At 37.5% G+C, this 25,667-nt stretch overlaps 1 protein-coding gene across 22 annotated transcripts in view; it reads left to right on the forward strand.

Annotated features, from left to right (window-relative positions):
• The window catches only part of FHIT (fragile histidine triad diadenosine triphosphatase), a 1,508,090-nt gene that overhangs the window by 945,994 nt on the left and 536,429 nt on the right, over positions 1-25,667 (forward strand). The window lies entirely within an intron of this gene.

Consider the following 25,667-nt stretch of genomic DNA (forward strand, 5'->3'; position numbering starts at 1 on the left):
AACCACAGTTCACAGGCTGGGGTACACAACTGACATCCAAAGTGGGAGCTGTCTTGTGGGACTGAAACCCTAACCTGTTGGATCTGACAATATCTCTGGGTAGATAATGTGTGAACTGAATTGAATTCTAGGATACCCAGTTAGTATCTGCTGGAGAATCTGGTGTGAGAAGTGTTGAGTAGTGTGTGAGAGTAGGAAAATGCTTTGGTTTTTTATGCCCCCTATGCAAGTTCTGATACTTTTAATACTTTCATTATTGATCTTGCCAGCACAGTGAGCCAAGGAAAGGAAATAAAAAACATACAGATTAGAAAGGAAGCAGTAAAACTAGCCTTTTTTTTTTTGCAGGTGACTTCCTTGTAAGTCATACCTAGAAAAGTCTGAGGAATCTTTTTAAAAAATCCTAGAAATAATAGATGAGTTCAGAAAGGCCCCAGGATATTAGATCAGCATATGGAAACCAACTATGTTTATGTTAGCAATCAATAGATAGATACCAAATAAAAAATACAGCACCTTTTACACACACACAAAAAGAAATACATGAAAATCTATCAAAAAGTATATAGAATTTGTATGGTGAAAACTACAAAATGCTGATGAGAGAAAGCAACGATGATCTCCATAAATGGAGAGACATATTCTCACAGGTTAGAAGATTCATCATAGTAAAGATGTCAGTTCTCCCAAGTTGATACAGAGTTTTAATATAATTCTTATCAAAATATCAGCAACAATTTTTAATAGATATAGACAAGATTATCCTGAAATTCATATGTAAAGGCACAGGAACTAGAATAGCTAAAACAGATTTGAAAAAGAATAAAGTGGTAGGAATTGGTCTATCATCCAGTTTCAAGACTTACATACTTGTAATATTTATGACTGTGTGTCATTGACAGACGTATAGACACATAGACAAATGGAACAGAATAGAGAACCCAGAAACAGACCTACACAAATATGCCCACTTTTTTTTTTTTTGCAAAAATAAAAAAGCAATTCAGTTAGAGAAAGAATAGACTTTTCAACAAATTGTACAGTTAGGAAAAAAAATTAACCTATACCTCACATCTTGCACAAAATTCATTGAAAATGGATCATGAACATTAATGTAACACTTTTAGAAAATAAAGCTTTTGGAAACTAGCAGAGGAAAAAGTCATTGGGATCTATGTCTAGGCAAAGGGTTCTTGGACTTGGCATCAAATGCATGATCCATAAAAGGAAAAATTAATTAGTTTGACTTCAAAATTTAAAAATTTTCTCTCTGAAAGACTCTGCTAAGACGCTAAAAAGACAAGCTGCAGACTGGGAGTAAATATTTGAAAACCATATATCCAAAACAGGGCTATTATCTAACATTTATAATGAACTCGCAAAACTCAACAACAGCAAAAAAGACAAACCAGTTGGAAAATGGGCAAAAGACATGGACAGCCATTTAACTGATAAACACATAAAAAGATGTTCTACATCATTAACTCTAAGGAAAATGCTAAATAAAACCACGTTGAGATACTGCTGCACATCTATGAGAGTGACAAGTGGTGACAACACTAAATACTGGTGAAGATGCGGGGAAAATGATTCCTTTTGTGTTGATTTTTATTCAAGTTGTGAGGTTTATGTGAAAGTTCTTCTTCTTGCTTTTCTTCCCTGTTCCTCCTCTTCTTTCCCCTCCTCCTTCTCCCCTTCCCCTCTATATTAGTCCATTTCACACTGCTGATGAGAACATACCCAAGATTGGTAATTTATAAGGAAAAAGAGGTTTAATGGACTCACAGTTCCACGTGGCTGGGGAGGCCACACAATCATGGCAGAAGGTGAAAGGCACATCTTACATGGAAGGAGGTGAGAAAGAATGAGCCAAGCGAAAGGGGAAACTCCTTATAAAACCATCAGATCTTGTGAGAATTCTTCACTATCACAAGAACAGTATGAGGGAAACTACCACCATGATTTAATTATCTCCCACCTGGTCCCTCCCACAACACGTGGGAATCATGGGAGCTACAATTCAAGATGAGATTTGGGTGGGGACACAGCCAAACCATATCACCCTCCTTCCTATGTATGCCCAGCTGCATTAGCACCATTTGTTGGAAAAGCTTTCCTTTCTCTATTAAACTGCTTTTGCATCTTTGCTGGTAAGAATGTAAAATGATACAGTCATGCTTGATAGACAGTTTAGTAGTTTCTTAAAAACTAAACATATAACTACCTTACAACCTACTACAGTTTGGATAGCTTCCAATCCTCACGTCAAAATTTGATCCCCACTGTTAGAGGTGGAGCCTAATGGGAGGTGTTTGGGTCATGGGGGCAGATCCCTCATGAATGGCTTGGTGCTGTCCAGGTAGTAATGAGCAACTTCTCACTCTTAGTTCCTGGAGTATTTCCCTGAGAACTGGTTGTTCAAAAACTACCTGGCACCTTTACCCTCTCTCTTGCTTCCTGTCTCGCCATGTATGTAATCTCTACACGCTGGCTCCCCTTCTCCTTCAGCTATGAGTGGGAGCTTCCTGAGGTTCTCATCACAAGCAGATGTTGGCATCATGCTGCTTGTAAACCCTGCAGAACCATGAGCCAAATAAACCTTTTTTCTTTGTAAGTTACCCAGTTTCAGGTCTTCCTTTATATCTATTTTTTAAGAGATTTCTTTTTCTATGTTGCCCAGGGTGGAGTGCAGTGGCTATTCACAGGTGTAATCATAGCCCACTGTAGCCTCAAACTCCTGGGCTCAACAGATCTTCCCACCTCAGCCTTCTGAGTAGCTGGGACTACAGGCCTGTGCCACTGACCTGGCTACTCATGTATTCCTTTAAGCAACACAAGCAGACTGAGACAACCCAGCATTTGTGATCATGGTCATTTATCCAAGAAACACAAAAACTTAGATCCACACAAAAACCCTTACACAAATGTTCCTAGCAGCTTTATTCATAATGGCCCCAAATTAGAAGCAATCCAGATGTCCTTCTGCAGGTGAATAGTTAAATGAACTGTGGTACATCCATACCACGGAGGCTATTCTGCATTCAGATGAACTATTGATACATACAGCTTAATCTCCAGAGAGTTTCACTGAGTGTAAAAAGCCAGTTTCAAAAGGTTATATGTTGTATGATTCCATTTATATAACATCCTTAAAATGACAGAAGTATAGAAATGGAGAACAGATCAGTGGCTGGCAGTGATTAAGGATGGTTAGAGGAGTAGTGAGGGCAGGAGGAAATTAATGTGGCCAGAAAGGGGCAACATGAGGGATCTTTTTGGTAATGGAAATGTTCTTTATGGTGGGAGAAAAACACAGGTGAGTAATTTAACTGAGGCTGTAGGTTTACTTTTGTAATTGTTATTTTAGGCACAGCATGTGGCTGTATTCATTGTTTGTAAATTCATGCCTCTTGGTGTTTAGAAACTAAAAGTGTGTATAATAAAATTAGCTCAGTATTCTGGTCCAAGCCCTGCTGCCGCTAACTTGTGACCTTGGTCACGTTCTTCATATTTCCTGGAACCTGGGTTCCTCTGGAGGGCTTTCAAATGATTCATCTCCGAGGTCCCTTCCAGCTGTAGATTTTGATGGTTTCATGTTTCAGTGCATCAACTGCATTTCACCATCTCAAAAGTACACTTGGACATGCAAGAGTGAGTCTGTTCTGTTATTTATCTTATTCCATCAAATATGCTTTGCATGGTCTGTTTTAATGCATAGAACTTACCGGCATCTCTTTTCAACAATGACAAAAGCTATGACCCCATATTCACTCCCTTATGCTTTTTTAAGTCCTGTAGATTCCCTCTTGGACCCCCCCCACCCCCACCCCGAAGACACAGTGCTGTGTTGCTCCTGGAAAAATGTTGAAAAGGACTCATAACAAATATTGATTCAAAAGGAATTTGTGGTTTTAGGGAAGAACATATGGCTGAGATTGCTTTTTAAAATGTAATTTGCAGTAGGTTTACCTCCTAGGGAATTCCATGGCACCTCCTAAGGCATAGTTCTCATTCTAAACTAATCTATTTTTAAGATTTTGGTTTACCTCCCATAATGATGCATCCTAGCTCAAAATAGGACTTAATTCATGTAAAACTTGACTGGTATAATTTGAAAGCCCAATTTCTAAACTTTTAAGTACATTTTGTGAGCCCTTAAATCTGCCATTCCTCTTTATCTAAAGTGGTTTTGTCCAGTGGGCACTGTTGATTTTCCCTAAATCCTTGGAGAGGAAAAGCCTAAGAGCTACACTTTCTCAGGATACTTTTTCTGGCATTAAACAAGGGACCGTTTCATTTTCAATTCCAACTGGAAGGCATATTTTAGGCTCTTTCCCTATGCCCTATAATACTGTGGAAGAAAGCATATAGTTAGGTGACCTTCAGATATGTACCTGACCTCCTTCCCCATTAAGTGACAGTATAAAACGTTGTTTGCTGGCAGAGAAGGTTGATAAAGTGTACGCTTAATCTCCTTCCATGGAAATTAGTGACTTTTAACTGGAATCTTTTTCCTCTTCTTTTCTTGTTTAGCTCCTGTGTCCTTTTTTCTTATATTTTCTAGCTTATAAATTCTGTGGTCTTCGACTTGAGATTTTTGGGAAAAGTGCAAGTAAGACATGAGTAATCTATTACTATGGGCACAAATTCCCCAATGGTCAGAATTGGCAAAGTCAAAATTTCTCTTTTCATCATTAAAATTAATGACTGTATATCATATTTAGGCTCCTCTTCTTTCTCATAGAAGTGTAATCTTGGGAAAGAAATAATAACTAGAAACCAAGGTGTATATTATACTATATTTGAACATCATCTCTAGATTACTTATGTTTTCAAAGACATTTTTATGCTTTGAAAGCTGTGGGTTTAATGTACTATATGTATTGGCATTAGGGGAACCAAAATGAAATATCAGTTTGATTTAGTGTTGCTATGGAGAATGTTTTAATGTTTCAATTCAATAGTTTGTAATATATTTAGGCATGCTTATACATATATACTTCAGCAGATTTCTAGTTTGGTGAATGTTTTTTAATTGACTATCAGGATTTATTAATAGCCATTTGAAATAAAGCCAATAAAACAAAAAATACACATTTCCATTTCATTTTATGACTACGCTTTCTTTAAAAGAGTTGCATGCTTTTTTTCTTCATAGAAAGCTTTTCTTGATATTTTCTGATATGTCCACTGATGGCATTCAGCTTTCATTCTTTGATTTCCTGTCTTCATCAGTTGGTATCTATAATTGCTTGGGTATGGGATATCTTGGCCAGCAATTTAGTTACGTCTAATTATCAAGTCACAGATAGAATAATATTGCTGTTTCACACAGTTTTGTTCTGAGTATTATATGCCCTTATCCTGACTTCTAAGGCTTTCTTAGAGCAGGACTAACTATAAATATTTGGTTGTAAAAGTTAAAGAAAGAAAGGAAAACCTCGAGAGAAATGGATGGCAGCTAACATCCAAGTTAGGAGGACACCCCTGATTTTCTCAGGCTTTTCAACTTTTATCTGGAAGGGGAAGAGGAACTCCCATGTGTTGAGGATTTGTTCACACTATGCTAATCCTGAGATGATATCCGACTACAGTATAATATAGGTCTTGGTTTATATTCACCTATTTTGAAGCATCTCACAACAGCCTTGTTAAAAAAAAAAAGACTTTTTAACACAGTGGGTTTTTAATATTTTGTTTTGAAGGTGAAGGTGGTTTTCTGGTGATTATTGCAGCTGGTGTTCTCATTGCTAGTGATTTACTCCTGGGCCCTACCTTGAGCTAAATAACAGTTCACCTGGCAAGGTTGGCGCGACAGCTTCAAGTGGTGGCTCTCGCGTCTAGCTGAATATTAGTATCCCTGGTGTTGGTATTCATTTCCAAGGGCTGCTGTGCCAAATTATCACAAACTTGGTGGCTTAAAAATCACCGGAATCTATCCTCTCACAGTTCTGGAGGCCAAAAATCTGAAATCAAGATATGGGCAGGGCCAGACTCCATGGGAAGTCTTCAGGGGAGCGTCCTTCCCTGCCTCTTCCAGCTTCTAGTGGCTCCTGATATTCCTAGGCTGTGGCACTCTGGCTCCAATCTTTCCTCTCTTTCCATGTGATCTTTTCCTCTGGGTCACTGTGCCCAAATCTCCCAGTCCTTTATCTCATAAAGATACCAGTCATTGGATTTAAGGCTCACTCTAAATATGGATGATTTTGATACAGGAAGTAGAAAGAAATTATTTAAGCTGATAGTAAGGGTAAAAGAGTTCTCAGCAGAATTTGCCTTCTAATGAAAAGCATCCCAAGAAATTATTTTTTTCCTAACAAAGAGCAGCCTGAAAAATCGAGCTGAAAACATATATAAGCAAGCTGGAAGCTTGCACAGGGGAATGCCGGCAGCTGTGCTAATAGAAAAGGGCTACCTGGGGCCCAGGCATGTCCAACATGGAGGCTCCATCTTCCCTTATTTTTTTGTTACCATATGTACAGTAAAGAAATGGGCAACATGGCACAGCTCAGGTAGAGGACCTGACAGCATAATAAAAGATTAGGGCGGAGGCGACCAGAAATTTGCATCCTATGCAAATGGCAAACCTAGTCCTAACCAGTTTTTCATGCCCTATACAAATGGCACACGTGGTCCAACCAGTCTCACCCTATGTAAATCAGACTTTGCCTCCTCACCAGGTATCTATAAAACCCCCTGTATTTCGCTGTGGACCGGCAACCCATTTTTCCAGGACCCCTCTCTCTAGCAGAGCTATTCTCTTTCTTTGGCCTATTAAACTTCCCCATTTAACCTCACTCCTTGTATGTCTGCATCCTTGGTTTCCTCAGCTGTGAGACAATGAACCTGGGTATCATCCCAGACAATGAGGCCGCTTTAGTCTCATCTTGAGATGTTTAATTAATTAATCTGTAAAGATCCTAGTATCAAGTAAAAGCTAACTCAAATCAGGAAGTGATTTTTTTCTCAGTCCAGCCTTTGGACTTCACTCCTCCAGCCCCTATGAGCTGCCTGAATCAGACTGCTAAAACTCAGGAGTTCTTGGCACAGGCACCTTTGTGAGCCCTCCCACCCCATGTCCTCTGCCTTCCTGTCTCTGCTATTGTGTCAGATCTCTGTTAATTTCAGTTCTGCCATTTTATCTCTAGGGAAATGAGTTCCAACTTCCAAACAGGCAAAACCCAATTCAGTATTTGGAACAGGACTCATTTGGAGACACAGTGTAATGCAGTGAATGAAGCACAGGCTTTGGAACTAGAAAAAAATGGTTTCATATTCCTTTTCTAGACCTTTCCTTGCTAGGTCTGAGACCCTACGTGTTTTAACATCTCTGCTGTTGGTGTCAATATCTTATTGTTAGGATTAGAGATATTCCACTTCCAGATTCACTCACATGGTTGTTGGCAGGACTCAGTTCTTCTAGGGTTGTTGACTGTTGGTCTCAGTTCTCTGCCACATGAGGCTCTCCATAGGTTAGCTTGCCTTGTCTCATCAAGCAAGAAGAGGGCAGAGAAACGGTGAAAAGGATGAAGTCACAGTCGTTTATAAACAAATGACATTTCTATTTGTTAAAAGGAAATAACTAGGTCCAGCCCACATTCAAAGCAAGAGAAGATTACACAAGGGTGTGAATAGCAGGAGGTGGTGGGCTGATGAGGAGCCATTTTAGAAGCTGTCAAGCACAGTACTCTTTCCCAAAACCCATCTTATTTTTTCTTTTGGAATATCTCCTAGCATTTCTAGCTTAGGGTATGTGCTGACTTCTCGGAACACAGAGGGGCCTGATGTCAAATTGGAATGCTGAAGCATAAGAGGTTAAAAAGTTGGCTTTGGAAAGCCACACATAGCATCAGAAACAGTATTGTGATAAGAACCACAATCAGCTGAGATCCTGGTGGGTCATTATATCCTGAATTATTTTGCTACATGATTACACATGAACTATAGAGCTTCAGAAATAAACCACTATAGTAGGCCAGGAGGGAACACTATGAACAGTCATTTAGAATGTGCTGCTGCAGAGAGAATAGCTAAATGGCAGTTCTTTGAAGCCACTTTGCTAAACTATAGTTTGTATATCTGCTGTAATGGTTCCGTATAATAAGCCATAGCAGCTACACTCTCATTCCTTCTTCTAAATACCCGGTTCTGAAACCACCATTTCAAGAGGATATTCTTGGGAGAACACGGAACATCATTTCTAGGCATTTCCATTTCTACATAATTAGAATAGAAAGACTTTCAAGTCAGCTTCAGGTTTTAGCTTGTTATATAAATAAGTTCACAGAACTCTCAAATGCTTTACAGAAATCTGACAGCAACTATAAAAGGCTTTTGAACATTTTTGTTGCCAAAGTCCTAGGGATTGCTGGAATCTTAAATAGCCCGTTTTAAGCTCCAATTCAGAAGCTTTTTGTCATGTTTAATAATGTGGTGAATAATTCCTTTTCTGTTAGTCGTTTCCTCTTTTGTAATCCACAAGGATCTTTGAGCCATGGAATGGATATTTTCTGGAGCTATAAATTAAAGGTCTTTTCGATCCCAAACTTAAAATGGCCTTCTAATGTAGCACTTCTGTAAATCCATTTATCTAGGTCTAAAGATTCATTAAAATATGTTTAAATGAAAGTATTATGTAGGTATATGTCCAATTCAACGAGTGATCATTTTGAAATGAGAGAACCATGGAGAATAGATATTCCTGTGTACAGTAGGAAATTTAATAGGAACAAAATTATTTGTAGAGAATATTAAATACTAGAATGGTCTTCTTCTTCTTTCTTTCTTTTAAAGTAAATTAAGTTTAGTCCAGGGTCCAGTGAACCCCACTGGGTTTGTGGAGAGTGTTTATGAAAACTTTAAACTTGGATTAAAAAAGTGGTATCTTCACTTACACTAACCTCTGACTAGAATTTAGCCTTTCTTTCAAGTGTCAATATAGGCAAAAGACCACGGTGGCATTGGCAGTACTTGTGACTTTCTCACCAATAGAAATCACACATGTTGCCTAATCATATTACAGTTATTATATGTATCCTAAAACATTTGTGCTTATCATTCCTTTGAAAATACAGTAGTTATTAAAGCTGCCATTGGGTTTCATTGTATAATGCCTTAATAAAGAAACAAATATTAGTGTATTACGTATATTTTAAAATATTTTGATGGCTATGTTCTAGTATAATTTGTATTCTCATAATCCTATGTACTTTTTATTAAAAGTATTATTTTTGGAAATTGTTCACAGGCTTCATCAGGTGGCCAAATGGACCCAGGCATGTGTGTGTGCACACACCCCCCCCACCCCTCCCCCCGCCCCCCCCACACACACATACATTGTGCCAGAACCTAGAAAACAGAATGATTAAGGAGGCTTACAATTCATGGAACAAGTGCTGGACTACAGTCACTTTGAATACATGGTGTCATTTAATCTTTCCACCAACATTGTGAGGTAGAAGTCACTATTATTCTCATTTTATAGATGCTGGATCACAGACTTTGAGGGCATGGTAACCAGCCTTCCAGGTGGCTTCCAGTGATCCTTACTTTTTAAAATTCTCCTGGTGACATCTCCTCCCACCTTATGTTATCTCTTTGACCAGCAGAATACAGTGAAAGCAACAGTGTGCATCTTCAGAGGCTAGGTCATAAAATCTTACTCATTTTGGGAAAAGCTAGTCACCATTTTGTGAGAACACTTAAACATTCTTATGGAGAGCTTCCTCTAGCAAGGAATAAAGTTTCTTTCCAACAGCCAGTGCCACCTTCCAGCCTTGTAAGTGAACTTGAGGTGGATCCTTCAGCTTCAGCCAGGTCTGCAGATTATTCTCAACCTGGTGGGTGTTGTGACTCCAATTTCCTAGAGACCTTGAGTCGGAACCACTCAGCTAATCAGCTTCCAAACTTCATGATCTGCAGAACCTGTATAAGATAATAAATGTTTATGGTGGTTTGAAGCCACTGAGTTTTAGGGGTTAATTTGTCAAGTAGCAATAGATAACTGATACAGAGGGGTTATGTATCTTTCCCAAGGTCATATCAGTAGTAAATGAAAGAGCCTGGATGGGAACCCAGCTATTGCTGATGAAGTGTGTGCAGTTTCCCTCAGCTTACCTGTACAGAGATAATCAGAGAACCCTGAATCCCTTCTTTTCCTTTTCCTTCTTTGTCTCCCCATTTTTCTTCCTTCTTCCTCTCATATGCCATATGCACATAGTACTTGATGATGAGGTGGTAGTTCTTCTCTTTCCACACTTGATCCCCTTAAATTCTTAAATAAAATAAAGCATATCACAAAAACACCAGGTAAAATTTATTAAGCACTTAATATGTGTCCCAAACAGTGTTCTAAGTATTAAAAGCAATCCTAATAAACTATCATATATGTAGTACTCTCGGCAGTCTAATGTTAGAAGAAGTAGACAGAAATTTTGGCTGGGTGTGGTGGCTCATGCCTGTAATCCCAGCACTTTGGGAGGCTGAGGCCAGCAGGTCACCTGAGGCCAGGAGTTTGAGACCAGCCTGGCCAACATGGTGAAACCCCGTCTCTACTAAAAATATAAAAATTAGCCAGGTGTGGTGGCACACACCTGTAATCCCAGCTCCTGGGGTGGCTGAGGCAGGAGAATTGCTTGAACCTGGGAGGCAGAGGCTGCAGTCAGGCAAGATCGTGCCACTGCACTGCAGCCTGGGTGACAGAACAAGACTCTGTCTCACAAAAAAAAAAAAAAAAAAAAAACCAGAAATTTTACTTTGTCTTCATAATAAACTTGACAGGTAGGGAGATGATACTGTTGCATTTTATAGATGATCTGACTGAGTTCAACATTTAAGGAATTTGTTAACATGACATGGTTTTTTCTGCATCAGGAGCAAAAGTAGAACCTGCTAATATCAAAATATTAAAAGGCAAAAGAAAGGTCATCAGGCTAATTGCAACAGCATTTATTTGAAGTAAAGCCTTCTCTGCTCTGTAGTTATAAAAATATCTAAGGCTTTAACTTTTTTTTTGCAGGGGAAGAGCTTGGGTGAGGACCATCTTACATTTGAATTAATATTCCCAAAATGGAGGGAAGCAATGTGCCTAGGATGGTAAATTGATCTCTGGATTATTGCTTGACCTTTCAGTGACATTAAAATGAAAGAAAACTGAATAAAATGATATAGCTCCACAGTGATCTAAGCCCATTGATATAAAAACAGAATTTAAATAGCAAACACTCACTTTCCCTGTTGCTCTTGTCTGATTTTTAAATAACATTTTCATTATGGTTGCTATAGTAGATTAAGCTCCTTGTTAGGAGGAAAATTCAGAGGCAACTCTATTTGAGATAAAAAATGTTTAAATTTGTAAATATCACTGTGAGAGAAAGATCGGGTACCATAAGAATTACTGTAAATTACTTAACTGATATGCACTAATATTGCAAATGTCCTCTATAAGTGCTTCTTTTAAAAATTCAATTCCCTTCAATAAAATTTGCATACTTCCAAGGGACTTAGAATTCTAAGATAAAAGATATGTAAGAATAACACAAATACATTTGTTTGAGGGAAAAATATTTGCAACTCATATTATGTACATAGGGCTAATGACTCTACTTTATTCCAAGTTTCTAAAAACCATTACTAAAATGATCCGTATACAATAGAAAAATAGTCAAAGAATGTTGTGGCATAATTACGTTTTCCAAAAATGGCCACACCTGCATTTCTAGTTCATCGTGGTGTTCCAGATTCTTGTCATACACTATCAGGAGGTGGAGTCTGTTTTCCCTTCCTTCTGTTGAAACTAGGATAGAGAATAGAGTAGGATGCACTCAGTGCATGTAGCGTGAATAGCATTCACCTCATGCATGTTGGTGTGTGCTCCCCACCCCTGCTTCCTCTCCCTCTACACCCACTTACCCTCTCCTGGGATGCTTTTCTTTGGAATCCAACAGCCATGCTGTGAGAGAAGCCAAATCACGTGGAGTGGCTAGCCATGAGTTATGAGAGTTCTAGTTGACGGAAGAAAATAATTGAAATGTATCTACCTAAAGAAAAGACAAATATTTAAGGTGATGGATATCCCAATGCTAAGTAATATGAATGTATTACATTATCACATGTACCTCAATACTATGTACATTGACTATGTGTCAATTTAAACAATAAAATTTAAAAAATAGAGTTCTAGCTGACAGTCTCAGCCAAGATCTCAGCTGGCAGCCAACACCAAGTACAAGACTTTCTCAGTCTTCTTTTAAGGTGTTCAAACTGGTTAAGTTAGGCCCACCCAAGATGATTTCCTAAAATTAAACTCAACTGATTAGGGACTGTAATTATGCCTGAAATATCTCTTTACAGCAGCATCTAGATTTGTGTTTGAACAAGTGGGGAGGGACTGTAGTTCAGCTTAGCCAAGTAGACAAGTGAAAAATCCATCACAGGCTTTATGAAGATTATGAAAATGTCATAATTCATAAATATGCCATTCATTATTCATTTTATTTATCTCACTAATTCTATAATATAACTTAAAAATGTACTTTTATGGGTGGCTGGCAGACCAGAGATAATTCATGGGGCATAAGCCTATTTTTGGCGTTAGTGGTTATGCCTTACTTCAGTTAATTCACCTCTCAAACCATTGGCAAATGTTAGTTTATTTTTTAAAAAAATCTTACACAGGTGCTTGGTGGAGTGAAAAATACTACTTTCTAAGAGTTAATATAACTATAATAAAAATACAGAATAAATATATAGCAACATCTAATAAGTCTTTAATGAAGAAACCAGTGCAATCCAGGGGCATTTTGAGGACCTGGGTACTTCTAGGCATTTTGTTAAGAAGTTGGAGAGAGAGAATATTTGAATAAAATTAGTAGGTTTTATACAAGGCTGATTAGTATCCCACAGGGCAATTAAACCATAAACTTCAGTGGTTCTTTCATACTAGACAAAAACTACAAGTTAACCTATAACTTGACAGTGGTGGTACAATAATCAAAACGTAGATAGCAAAGCCAAACAGAGATATGTTCTTTTAGAGAATTAAATTATCCTTGAGTGGGCTTGGGGAACAAAATTCTAGTACAGTATTGAACAGACATGCCACATACACCATTGCTACCACTACTGTTACCTTATTTTCTAGTTTTTGATCATTTTTGTTAACCAGGGTCATATTGACTTTGAGTCATAATATTTGCTACCATGAAATTCTTAAAAAACTCCATGCGTTATCTTAGAAACATTATGATATATAAAAAAATAGGAATGTCTCATTCTTTCTTCAGATTACTCAGAAACAATGGGTGTAAATTAGCAAAGAAAGTGAGAAAAATAAATTATAAAAGTGTAGCTATTTATGTAAGTATCTATCAATACCATGTTTCATAACATGATTTCTCTCTTAAAATAGTAAAAACTGCTGGTAAAACTAAGATGGCCTACCTTGTAAATACAGGCAAGTGGGATTAACCCAATAGATAAACTGGAAATTAGACCTTATCTGTTAATAACAGTTCTCCTGCTGCCACATACTGTGTATGGAACTGTGTTCAGTGAGGATATTTTGTTTGCATTCACATTTGATCTAATTTCTAGCTGAACATCTACACCTCATTTGTCTTTACATTTACCATTTGCCAATGTCACACATTGTACTGTTAAGATTCTTAAATGTAAGTGACATCCATTTTCAAGAAATAAGTGTTTCGTTCATGAAGGGTATTTTTAGGTTTATGGTAAGTTTGTTCTCATTTTTAGTTTGCTCTTCAGACAAATAGTGTAATATATACTGTTCTTCTTCCTTCTTATTGAATATTTTCTACTAAACCTATCTTTTTATGATTCTGAAATGCCAGCTTCAGTTTTTTTATTAATTCATACTTACCCTGGGCAGAGCTGTCTATCTCAACTTAATGGCTATTTATAATATATGGATGGCATTCCCCTGCCATTAATGTTTAATGAATTGGCTCCTGATCCAATAGAGTCTAATAAAGGTAATCACTAGACTACATTGTCTTTCTGCAGTGCCCTAGAAACTTTTTTTATTTTCCCTATTGTGTACCTTTGGCCCATAGTCTCCTTTTTTACCTCTTTCAGTGCACTCTTCTCAACCTCTTTTTCATTATTTAGTCCAACTGCATACATTTTTACACTTAATTTCTTTACAGGTCAGGAAGACAGTCTTCTGAGTGGAAACTTTAAAAAGTACCAGCCTTACATGACTGTTAGAAAGAAAGAAAACCTTAAATACTGACAGGAAGGAGACTTATTTACATATAGAGTAGAAGAAAAACATTTAAAAAAATCTAGGCTGCTTCTTACAGACCATATCCCTAGTGGATCAATCCTTTTTTTGTAATCTACATATGAGATGTATTAAAAACAAAATTGGGTCCTGGAATTAGATAATGTTGATGGATGCATGTTTTTCTGAATATACTAAAAAGCACTGAATTACATATTTTAGAAGGATAAATGTTATGGTATGTGAAAAATATATACCTATGATATATTAATAGTTACATATTTTTAATGATATGTATTAATATGTATTATATGATTTTGTCACATAATAGCATATATAAAACACTGGAACTGGATGACTTGAGGGAGCAAAGTTGAGCATTGCCTGATACTACAAACACGTGTGTGTGTGTGTCTGTGTGTGTGTGTGTATCCCTGTTTTTCACTCTCCTAAATCAGTTCTTTCCAGATTTCCAGTGAAAGGAATTTTAGCTTGCTTATGAGTGCCATCTAATTAGTTTATTTCTTTGTTACTGAAGAACATGAACAGAGGCCACTATTTACTCAAGTGTGTACTCTCCAAAGGTCTTTCTTCATTCAGGATGACTTGATCCTGAGGGTTCTGCCATCTATTACCTCTAAACAGCTAGCCAGCTGCTCTCTAGTTTTTCCAATTTAAGCTCCCTTCTTGGAATTGCACTTATTTCAATCTGGTTGTTGTATTCACCTTGGGGCTCTGTATTCCTGAAACCATGGACTGCTGATATCTTAGCGGCCATAAGAATCTTCCTACTTGTTTGAAATACGGGTTTCTGGATCCGGAGCCTAGATACCATTCTAGGTATTTTTTCTAAGATGTATTTTTAAAAATAAAATTAAAATACTTTATATTTTAGAACAGTTTTAGATTTTCAGAAAAATTGTGCAGATAGTTGAGAGACTTCTCGTAACATTTTCCCTCCCTGTCACCACTATTCCCCCCACCCCCTCCCCACCACCAGGTGTCTCCTACTATTAATACCTTGCATTAGCATGGCACATTTATTACTGAAGTTAATGAACCAATATTGACACGTTTATATTAACTGAAGTTCATAGTTTACTTTAAAGTTCACTCTTGGCCTTCTATGGTTCTATGGAGTTTTACAGATGCATATTGTCGTGTATCCACCATTACAGTTTCATATAGAATAGTTTACATTGCCCTAAGAGACTATATTGAATCCCTGGTAACTAGTAATCCCTTTATTGCCTCTACAGTTTTCCCTTTTCCATAATGTCATATGGCAGTGTGTCTGTAAGGTGCTTCCGTACCTTTTTATGGCATGAGAGCTCTTTTAAAGAAAAAATTGTAGACTAGTATTCTGTTGTATGGATTTGCCACAGTTTGTTTATACATTCTCGTGTTGAAAGACAGATTATTATGAATAAAGTTTCTATAAGCTTCCCTAAGCAGGCTTTTGTGTGAACATTAGTTTTCAACTCAGTTGAGTAAATGCTTAGGAACTTGGTTACTGGATTCAATGGTGAAACTATGTTTAGATTTATAAGAAACTGTAAAACTGTAGTCCAAAATGGCTATACCATTTTACCATTATTTCCACCAACAATGCATGAAAGTTCCCATCACTCCACTTTCTTGCCAGTATTTGGTATTATCAGTCTTATGGATTTAGCTATCCTAATATGTATATACTGGTATGTCATTGTTTTAAGTTGTAATCCCCTAATGACATATGATGTTAATATTTTCTACCACTCTGTGACTTGTCTTTTCATTCTCTTAACAGTATTTTTTGGAGAGCAAAAGTTTTAACTTTTAATACAATTCAATTTAAAATTTTTTTGTAGATAATTTTTTGTTGTTATATCTATAAACAAATTGCCAAACTCAAATCTAGTTTTTTTCCCTATGTTATCTTTTAGAGGATTTACATTTTGCATTTTTCATTTTACATTTAGTTCTATGTGTTTTGAGTTTATTTTTGTAAAAGGGGTAAGGTCTGTGTGTAGATCCCCTTTTTTTTTTTTTGGCATATGGATGTCCAGTTATTCTAGCACTATTTGTTGTCTGTTGAATTGCCTTTGCTCCTCTGTCCAGGGCAAGTTGTTTATGTTTGTATTGGTCTTTTTCTGGATTTCCTCTTCTGTTCTTTTGATTCAGGCTAAAAATCCTGTTTGTTTCAGGATAAAAGAAAAATTTTATCCTGAAACATTGCTGCTGTTAATTATTTGTTCTAGAGAATGTTTTGTCAATTTTTTAGGATTTTTCTACAGAGTCAGCCACATCATCTGAGAGCAAAAACAGTTTTATTTTCTTCTTCCCAATCCTTATATCTTTTTCTTAATATTCTTTCCTTTTCTTGTCTTACTTTTACCTAGGTCTTCCATTATGCTGTTGAATAGGAGTATTGATGGGAAAATCTTGCCTTGTTCTCAGAAGCTTGCTATATCAAATTATTACAGACTAGTAGCTTCAAACAATAGAAATTTGTTCCCTGACAGTTCTGAAAGCCAGAAGTCTAAAATCTAGGTGTCAGCAGGGCCATACTCCCACAGAAGCTGTGGGGGGAAATCCATTCCTTGACAACTTCTGGTAGCTCCATATATTCCTTGGGTTGTGGGTGTGGGTGTGACACTGATCTCTGTGTTCCTGGTCACACTGGCTTCTTGATGAGTCTGTGTTATTTCACCCTTGCCTCTACCTTATGAGGATATTTATGATCGATAGCATTAAGGCCCACTCAGGTAACTTAGGGTAGTCTTCTCACCTTAAAATTCTTAATTTAGTTACAGCTACAAAGTCCTTTCTTTCAAAGAAGGTAGCATTTTCATGTTTTAAAAGTTGAGACTTGATATCTTTGGGAGATCATTAGTCAGCCTACTATACTACACTGATCTTAAAGCATCCGGTTTCTCTCCATTGAGTATGATGTCATGTTAGCTGTAGGTTTTTTTGTAGATTTTTTGATATCGAGTTGAGGAAGTTTCATCTATTCCTAGTTTGCTGAGAGTTTCTACTCATAAATGAGCGTGGGATTTTGTCAATGCTTTTCTGAATCTGTTGCTATTATATGATTTTTCTTCTCTGGCCAGTTGATACGATAAATTACATTTGTTGAGTTTTTTTTGTTGTTGTTGTTTGGTTTTTTTTTTTTTGAGACAGAGTCTCGCTCTGTCATCCAGGCTGGAGTGAGTGCAGCGGCACGATCTCCGCTCACTGCAAGCTCCGCCTCCCAGGTTCACGCCATTCTCCTGCCTCAGCTTCCCAAGTAGCTGAGACTAAGAGGTGCCTGCCACCATACCCAGCTAATTTTTTTGTATTTTTAGTAGAGACGGGATTTCACTGTGTTAGCCAGGATGGTCTTGATCTCCTGACCTCCTCATCCTCCCGCCTCGTCCTCCCAAAGTGCTGGGAACATTTGTTGAGTTTTTGAACGTTCCACCAGCTGTGTACCTGAAATAAATCCTAGTTGTAGTATATAATAACTTTTATACATTATTAGATTTGATTTGCTAAGGTTTTGTTGAGGCTTTTTATATCATATTCACGAGTGATATTAATTTCTAGTTTTTCTTTCTTTTAATGGGGTTTGCACATGTATTCTGATTTTGCTATAGAGTAATGCTGGTATAACATAATGACTTAGGAAGTGTTCCCTCTGCTTTACCTATCTAAAGAAGGTTGTAGAGAATTGGTATCATTTTATGCTTAAATATTTGATAGAATTCATCAGTTAAATTGTCTGGACCCGATTTATTATTTATTTTTAGAAAGTTATTTATTGATTCAATTTTTTAAAAAGATACAGATATAGATATAACCTGAATAGACTTATTCAGATTATCTATTTCTCTTTTTGTGAATTTTGGTAGTTTGTTTCTTTTAAGGAATTGCCTCTGTTTATCTAAGTTATCAAATTTGAGATCACAGAGTTGTTCATCATATTTCTTTATCATCTTTTTAATATCCATGAGATCAGTAGTGATGACCCCTCTTTCATTTCTAATGTTACTAATCCGTATTGTTGCTCTTTTTTTCCTGGTTAGCCTGACTAGAGGTTTAGCAATTTTATTGATCTTTTGAAAATGGTTAGCTTTTGGTTTTGTTAATTTTTCTCTGATTGATTTCCTATTTTCAATGTAATTGATTTCTGCTCTAATTTCTATTCCTGTTTTTCTTCTGATTGCTTTAGGTTTAAATTGTTTTTCTTTCTGTGGGTTTCTAACAGAAGTTTAGATTATTGATTTTAGATCTTTCTTCTTTTTTGATATATGTGTTCAGTGCTTTAAATTTCCTGCAAAGCATTCTTTTCCTTGCATTCCACAAATTTTGCTAAGCTCTATTTTCATTTTTATTTAGTTTAAAATATTTTAAAATTTATCTTTAAGAAATTTCTTTTAGCATGCCTTATTTTTGTTGTTGAAAGCTGGAATGAATACCTCGAGTGATGGGAACTAAGAATATTGTTTTTTTGTTACGAGGTTTTATGTTAATCTAGCTTAGAGCTGGACTGTGTTTAATGCTTGCTGTAGCTTTAAGTGCCAGATGCTTCTGTGTACTTGTATTTTTTGTCTTCCCTGTTGTCTTTGGGCTTTCCTAAGAGCTCCTTATTAAACAGAGTCTGTGTGTTTCACCTCTCAGTTGTAATCACCAAAGCCCTCTTCACGTGGTGATGAGGTCTCAGGAAGGATAACTGTTGTATAATATTATGATTACATCTCAGTTTTCTTAGTGAGCCTGAGTTTCTAGGCTGCGATCTTCTGAAATGTTCTGAGCCTTTTTTTGGCCCCCTGACATTAGACAGGAAGGCTAAAAGAGTCTGGAGGGGACTAATTGCCCTTCCCCCAAGTCAGATAAAACTCTGGTAAAATAGTTTCCCTGAAAGGACGTATCTTTCTTACAGACAACAATCTGGGAAACTTTCAAAATGCTTACTTTTTCTCTCCCCTGAGATTTTTCTCCAGACTTCCCCATGAGAACATGGTAGGGTTCTTGGAGATAAAACTCACAAAAGTATAGAGTCTCCCCTAAGACTAGGCTGCAAGAGTTTTTAATTCTCAAGCTAGTCTGCACTGAGCCTCCAGCAATTTGTCAAAATTATCATACACGTGTTCCTATCAGTTCCTAGGTCCTTCTGTTTTTGCTTCAGGTAATCTGATCTTATGATTCTTTGTGTTTACATGTTTCTCCAAATTTGGGAATAGTAGTTTGCTTTGTGACCTCAGTTCTCTGATGAATCTAAAAAAGTCATTAATTTCCAGTTGGTTCATCTTTTTTCCTTGTCTTAAATATTTTTCTTGTTGCAAATTGCAGTGAAGCCGTGTCATTGGCTGGGATAATACCCGAGATTTGTCATCTCATGCCGGGAAAATTAAGGACAGGGACACACACACAAGGAGTGAGTTTAGGAGCTGAGGATTAATAGGCCAAAGAAAGAGAAAGGAGAACAGCTTTCTCTCTTGTGAGAGAAAAGGGCACCGGAATGAGACTTCCAGCCTGTGGCAGAGTGCACCGGATTTTATAGGCAGGCTTGAGGAGGCGGTGTCTGATTTACATAGGGCCCAAAGATTGGTTAGATGAGGTGTGATGTTTACATAACATGTGAGGAAGCTGGATGCCCCACCTTGATCTTGAGCAAATGGCGACTTCTCCCAGCTGGTGCCATGTTGCCTGCTCCTTACTCTGCATGCGGCTGGCAAAGAGAAGGGAAGATGGAGCTGCCATTTTGAACATGCTTAGTACCAGGTAGCTTTTTCTTATTGGCACAACTGCTGGCATTCATCCATTGCAAGCTTCCAGCTTGCTTGTCTGAGTCTGCAGCTTGATTTTACAGGCTGCTCTTTGTTAGAAAAGAAAATGATTTGGGGGCTGCTTTTAATTCAAAGGAAAACCTTACGGAGGACTCCATACCCTCACTCTCTGCTAAATAATTCCTTTTTAACGCCTATATCTGCAGCTTCCAACTTCTTTATATGTCCATCACAAAACATTTTTATGCAAATGGTTAAAAGAGAAAACCAGATCCAGAAATTAGGACAGTTAATATGAAAATTGAAATTTTAAATGTTTTCACTGCTTTCTTGACTACCACCAGGACTTCAGCAGGTAATTAAGATGTCACCAAGATTTTTTTTAAGTAACTGAAAGTTCTGGATGCTGTACTTATATACTTTGGATGCTTGTCCGCTCCAAATCTCATGTTGAAATGTAATCCCCAATGTTGGTTGAGGGGCCTGGTGGGAGGTGTTTGGGACATGAGGGTGGATTCCTCATGAATGGCTTGGTATCATCCTTGCAGTAATGAGTGAGTTTGTTCTCAGTCTGTGAGTTCACATGAGATTTGATTGTTTAAAAGAGGCTGGGACTTCCTCTACTCTCTCTCTTTCTCCCTCTCTTGCCCTGTGACATGCTGGCTCGCCTTTGCTTTCTGCCATGATTGTAAGCTCCCCGAGGAGGCCCTCACCAGAGGCCAAACAGATGCTAGTGTTATGCTTCCTATACAGCCTACAGAACCATAGCCAAATAAACCTCTTTTCTTTAAAAATGACCCAGTCTCAGGTATTCCTTTAGAGTAATGCAAAGAGACTAACATATATACATTTTGCACCTTTGAAACAGGAGTTTAAAAAATATTTTTGTGATTCACCTTGTTCGCTGGTTACACAAACACTATTGAGGCATCTCCATTGGCTGAGGCCAGTTCTCTCACCAGGTTTATATTTTATAGACTCGGGTTCTGAATGAGTACTCTGATATCTTTTGCACCTTCAGCCTCCTTTTTCTCAGCTTTGAGAAAAATGCTTTTGTGAATGCCTGGTCTTTTCACAAAATAAGCAGAGTATTTTAGACTTCATCTGCTGGACTTCCTCTGTCTCCAGAAGGAAACATTGTAGTATAAGAAATTACAAAAGCAGGCCGGGCACAGTGGCTCATGCCTGTAATCCCAGTACTTTGGGTGGCTGAGGCAGGCGGATCACGAGGTCAGGAGATCGAGACCATCCTGGCTAACACAGTGAAACCTGGTCTCTACTAAATACACAAAAAATTAGCCAGCCTGGCGGCAGGTGTCTGTAGTCCCAGCTACTCGAGAGGCTGAGGCAGGAGAATGGCATGAACCTGAGAGGCGGAGCTTGCAGTGAGCCGAGATCGTGCCACTGCGCTGCAGCCTGGGCGACTGAGTGAGACTCCATCTCAAAAAAAAAAAAAAAAATTACAAAAACAAATTCTCAAAACTACTGCTTAAACTTATCCTGTTGGTCAGCTTGAAGGAGAGCAATAATTGCTGGATGTTCTTTAATTTGTAGAAACTGGCTTAATTTGTGCACACATAAAAAGAAGTCTAATTTCACAACTACAGATTGCAAGGCATTATTGTGTGATAACCTTAGGATAGGACTGATGCTGAAAGACCACATGAGAAGACAGAATATCAGTTTAGTTTTAGTAACTGACTCTCCTTTATAAGAACTTTGACCCTCTGTAATACTATAGAACAAAATCTTCTTTCCTAAGTGTGCATTTATTGATCACATATTATGTGCCAACCACTGTGCTGGTCACAGGTGTGTGTGTGTATGGCATTGACTAAGACAACATCTTTGAACTCAGGTTTCTGTGTAGTGGATATAAGAAGAATGCCTGCTGTCAACTTTCCACAAGACTACCAGAAAAACCTGTTGATCAAACAAAGCTATGATTTTAGATCTATAGGAAAAGAATATACGAGTTTGAGAGAATCTGATTAGTTGCTCAAAATGGATAAATTAGGAGAGCACATTTATGAAGTTTTGGGCTTGTTCTGCATTACTTTAAGGCAGGTATTGCAAGTCAGAGAAATGATTGGAATTGGACAAGAGTTTAGACAAAGTAGTCTTGTGTTTGTGGCACAGAGAAGGTCTTGAAATAAGCCCTGGTGAGTAAGCTGATGACCTTGCTAAGTAAGTTATTTTAGTTGATTCATAGTTGTTTTTTTTTTCTTTTCTTCCAGAAATATTTCCCAGAGCAGGGAGCCAAGTTGTCAGTAATAATGAAAACAGTAATGAAAATATGCCTAGTTCCAAAATTTTCACAAAGGGACAAAAAATTGTTCTAGTTATCACAACTAAATGAACTTGAATCCTTAAAGTATAGCCATAAGGAGTCTTTAAATAAAATGCAAAAATCTTTATTAAATGAATGAAAAGAAAGTTTCTCTTCCTTGAGACTATCATTTTTAAAAAACAGATAAATGTGGGGAAATTTATTTTGTTATTCTAACATAATTCTGTTTGGGAATGAAAATTAAAATAGAATTTTTTTCCCTAAAGCAAAGTTACAGAACTTGCTATTGCAATTATCCGTGCTGAATTTGCTGACATGAGTGTTTTCACTAAAGTCTTCAGTACATAGGCTGTGCTGGGAAGGGCTGGGCCATACCTACCATCTGGCTACTAAGGCCATGAATCTGTCTTAAAGATGTGTTTGTAGTAGACCTGAACAGACTCATTTTAGTGGAGTCCAAGAGGCTACATCTTCTGTTTTAATAGATTTGTCTTTTCTCGAGTTTTTGAAAAAGCTGTGCTACCACCTTGAATTTGGAGCCACTTCTTGTTGTTGCTGTTATTGCCATGGGCATGTTTTTGTTATAGACAAGTTTTTGTTTCCATATCATTGTAAACATAGCTTATGACACATATTCTCAAATGTGCAAAGAAAAGTATAGTATTTGAGTTTATACATCCATGTAGTAAGTGTGGATCATTCATTCCATATATAAGATACATTTTTAGGCAAGCATTCAGGTAAAGGGTATTTTGTCATTTCATTCTTCAAATATTTATTGAGTGACTGATATGTAAATGGTGATATATATATTAGGTGTTAAGGTGTTAGGATTTTGGAGTTGGGGATTTAGTGGAAGAGAGTGGAACCAGTGCCTGCCCTCAAGGAGTTTATAATCTAGTGAGGTAGAGAAATGTTCAACCAAGAATGAGACACGTAAGTTAGTATTAGAGCTCTGGTAAGTGGTGTGAAAGAGAGTTATCTGATATTATAAAATCATGTAACACTGTATAAGATGAACTTTCAAGCTGAACTGAGAGTAGAAGGCAGAGATGATAATGAGGCAGAGTGATCTAAGTAGAGAAAACAGATATGTAACATCCCTAAGGAGAAGGAACTAGAACTCAAAGGCTTATCATTACTGCCAAAATGTAATTTGTCATAGTTGTGTTCTTTCAATTGTCTTCTTTAAATATTAATTATTGTAATAAAAGTTATATAAGTGCATTTTAATATTTAATCTACACAAAGATGAGATACTTTTATTAATTTCTCTAAATGTTTCAGGACATTACTTTTTCTGTGATTTTAAATATTTGTGAAAATTCTTTCAACCTGTCCTTCAGGAAGACTCAGCTCTCATCTACATACTTGCCAATAGAAATAGTGTTTTCATGTTAAAGAAACAAGCTTAGAACTTAGGAGGTACCATCATGTTAATTGCTGCCTTGTAATGGTTATTTATTGTCATTGTTTATTGACAGTGACTAGAATAGCAGTATGATCAGCATGATCATTATAAAAAATAGTGAGGCTTTTTTCTTTCTTTTTGAGACGACGGAATCTTGCACTGTTGCTCTGGCTGGAGTGCAATGGTGTGATCTCAGCTCACTGCAACCTCTGCCTCCCGAGTTCAAGCAATTCTCCTGCCTCAGCCTCCTGAGTAGCTGGGATTACAGGCACCCGCCACCACCCCTGGCTAATTTTTTTGTATTTTTAGTAGAGACAGGATTTCACTATGTTGGCCAGGCTGGTCTTGAACTCCTGACGTCGTAATCCACCTGCCTCAGCCTCCCAAAGTGCTGGGATTACAGGTATGAGCCACCATGCCTGGCTGAGTCTCTCTTTTAAACAGAAGAATTACACTTCCAATTCAATAAAATTTCCTCTAGAAGAGAATTGGATATTAATTCAAAGAAATATGAAGTTTTTATTTTACCCAATGCTTATGTAGAACATTAGAGAATTCCCCAAATCTCGAAGTCTTCATTTTCCAACTAACTGAATGGCAGTGATAAAATTTCCTGTCTAAGCAAATTATTTCTCACCATAGATGTTCTCTTTATGTAAATCTTGCATTTTGAGCCTAATGTTGTAAGAAACCAGGTCTGATATGTGTAGTTTTTACTAATCCATTGTTACCTTGTTAGAGAAACAGTGAGCAGATTAGCTACCTAGGCGAATTGATTTGAATGGAGAAAGAATTGTTAGACATAGGTTAATTTGATAGCACCTTCAAGGACCAATTCAAGGGAGGCCTGATTTACCCTCATTGCCAGTCACCTGCTTTTGTTAGTAGTGGATGCAGGAGCTATCATTTTTCATTCTCAAAATTACAGTATCCTTTTGCACATGGAAAGGTGGAAGGAATGACCACACAAGTGTCTGTTGAGGCATTTTCAGCTGGAGGTCTGTCTTGATTTGTAGATCCACTTGCCTCTTTACTGAGTTTTAGGATTACAGTTCTAACATTTCTGTTCCTGTGACTTCAAACTCAGTTTGGACAGAAGTGGCCATTCAGTGAGGTCCTCATCCTCATTAATGTTCAGAACTTCATGAGTATTCTTTGATTAGTTTTGGGAGTCCTCAGTTTGTCCCCCTTTCTGTACCTCAGGATTTGATACGTTTTCATACCGGGGGAGTTGGTAGAGTATCAGTAAATGATTCATCATTACTGCTTCCTGAAGATACCCTGTGCCCCAGATAGCCCCAGACACACACTGACTTTTCTGACATGAGATGATTTTGCTGACTATAATCTGGTTTCCATCTCTGCCTTTGCAGATCTTCTATATAATTTAAGGCCCAGCCTATGTGTCCCTGGTCTGTGCAGCCTTCCATTTCTCTCCCATCCTAGCTAAGAGTTGTGTTCCTGTCTTCTGTACCTTCAGCCTCATTTCTAGGCATGCTTGTTAAATTTTGCTTCATATTGGAGTTAATTGTATAAATACCACTTAACTCTCACTCTTAACTCCAAAGAGCAAGGTTACAATTGTGTCTGGTTTTGTGTTCCGCAGAGCATGAAGGATGTGCTAGACCATCAGCAAGGCTTCATGAGAGGACTAGAATACGGGAGGCAGTACTACAGTGTGGTGTAGAGCTTGAGCTCTGGAACCAGGCTGCCTCTGTCTGGATCTCACTTCCTCCAGTTAGTAGTCTTTATGATCTTGGATAGGTCTCTGTGCCTCAGTTTCCTCCTTGGGTTGTTGTGAGGGTTTAATGAAACAATGTACATAAAGCACTTGGTACTGCACCTGGAGTTTGGTAAGTTTTCAGAAAATGTTAACAATTATGGTCAGCAATTCAGAAGCGCATGGAGCCTCTACTATCTGCTCTTTTATACATTCACAGATGTTGAGTATTAGCTCTGTGCCAGGCA

Source organism: Pongo pygmaeus, chromosome 2 (genome assembly GCF_028885625.2).
Source record: "Pongo pygmaeus isolate AG05252 chromosome 2, NHGRI_mPonPyg2-v2.0_pri, whole genome shotgun sequence".
In the NCBI taxonomy this organism is placed as follows: Eukaryota; Metazoa; Chordata; class Mammalia; order Primates; family Hominidae; genus Pongo; species Pongo pygmaeus.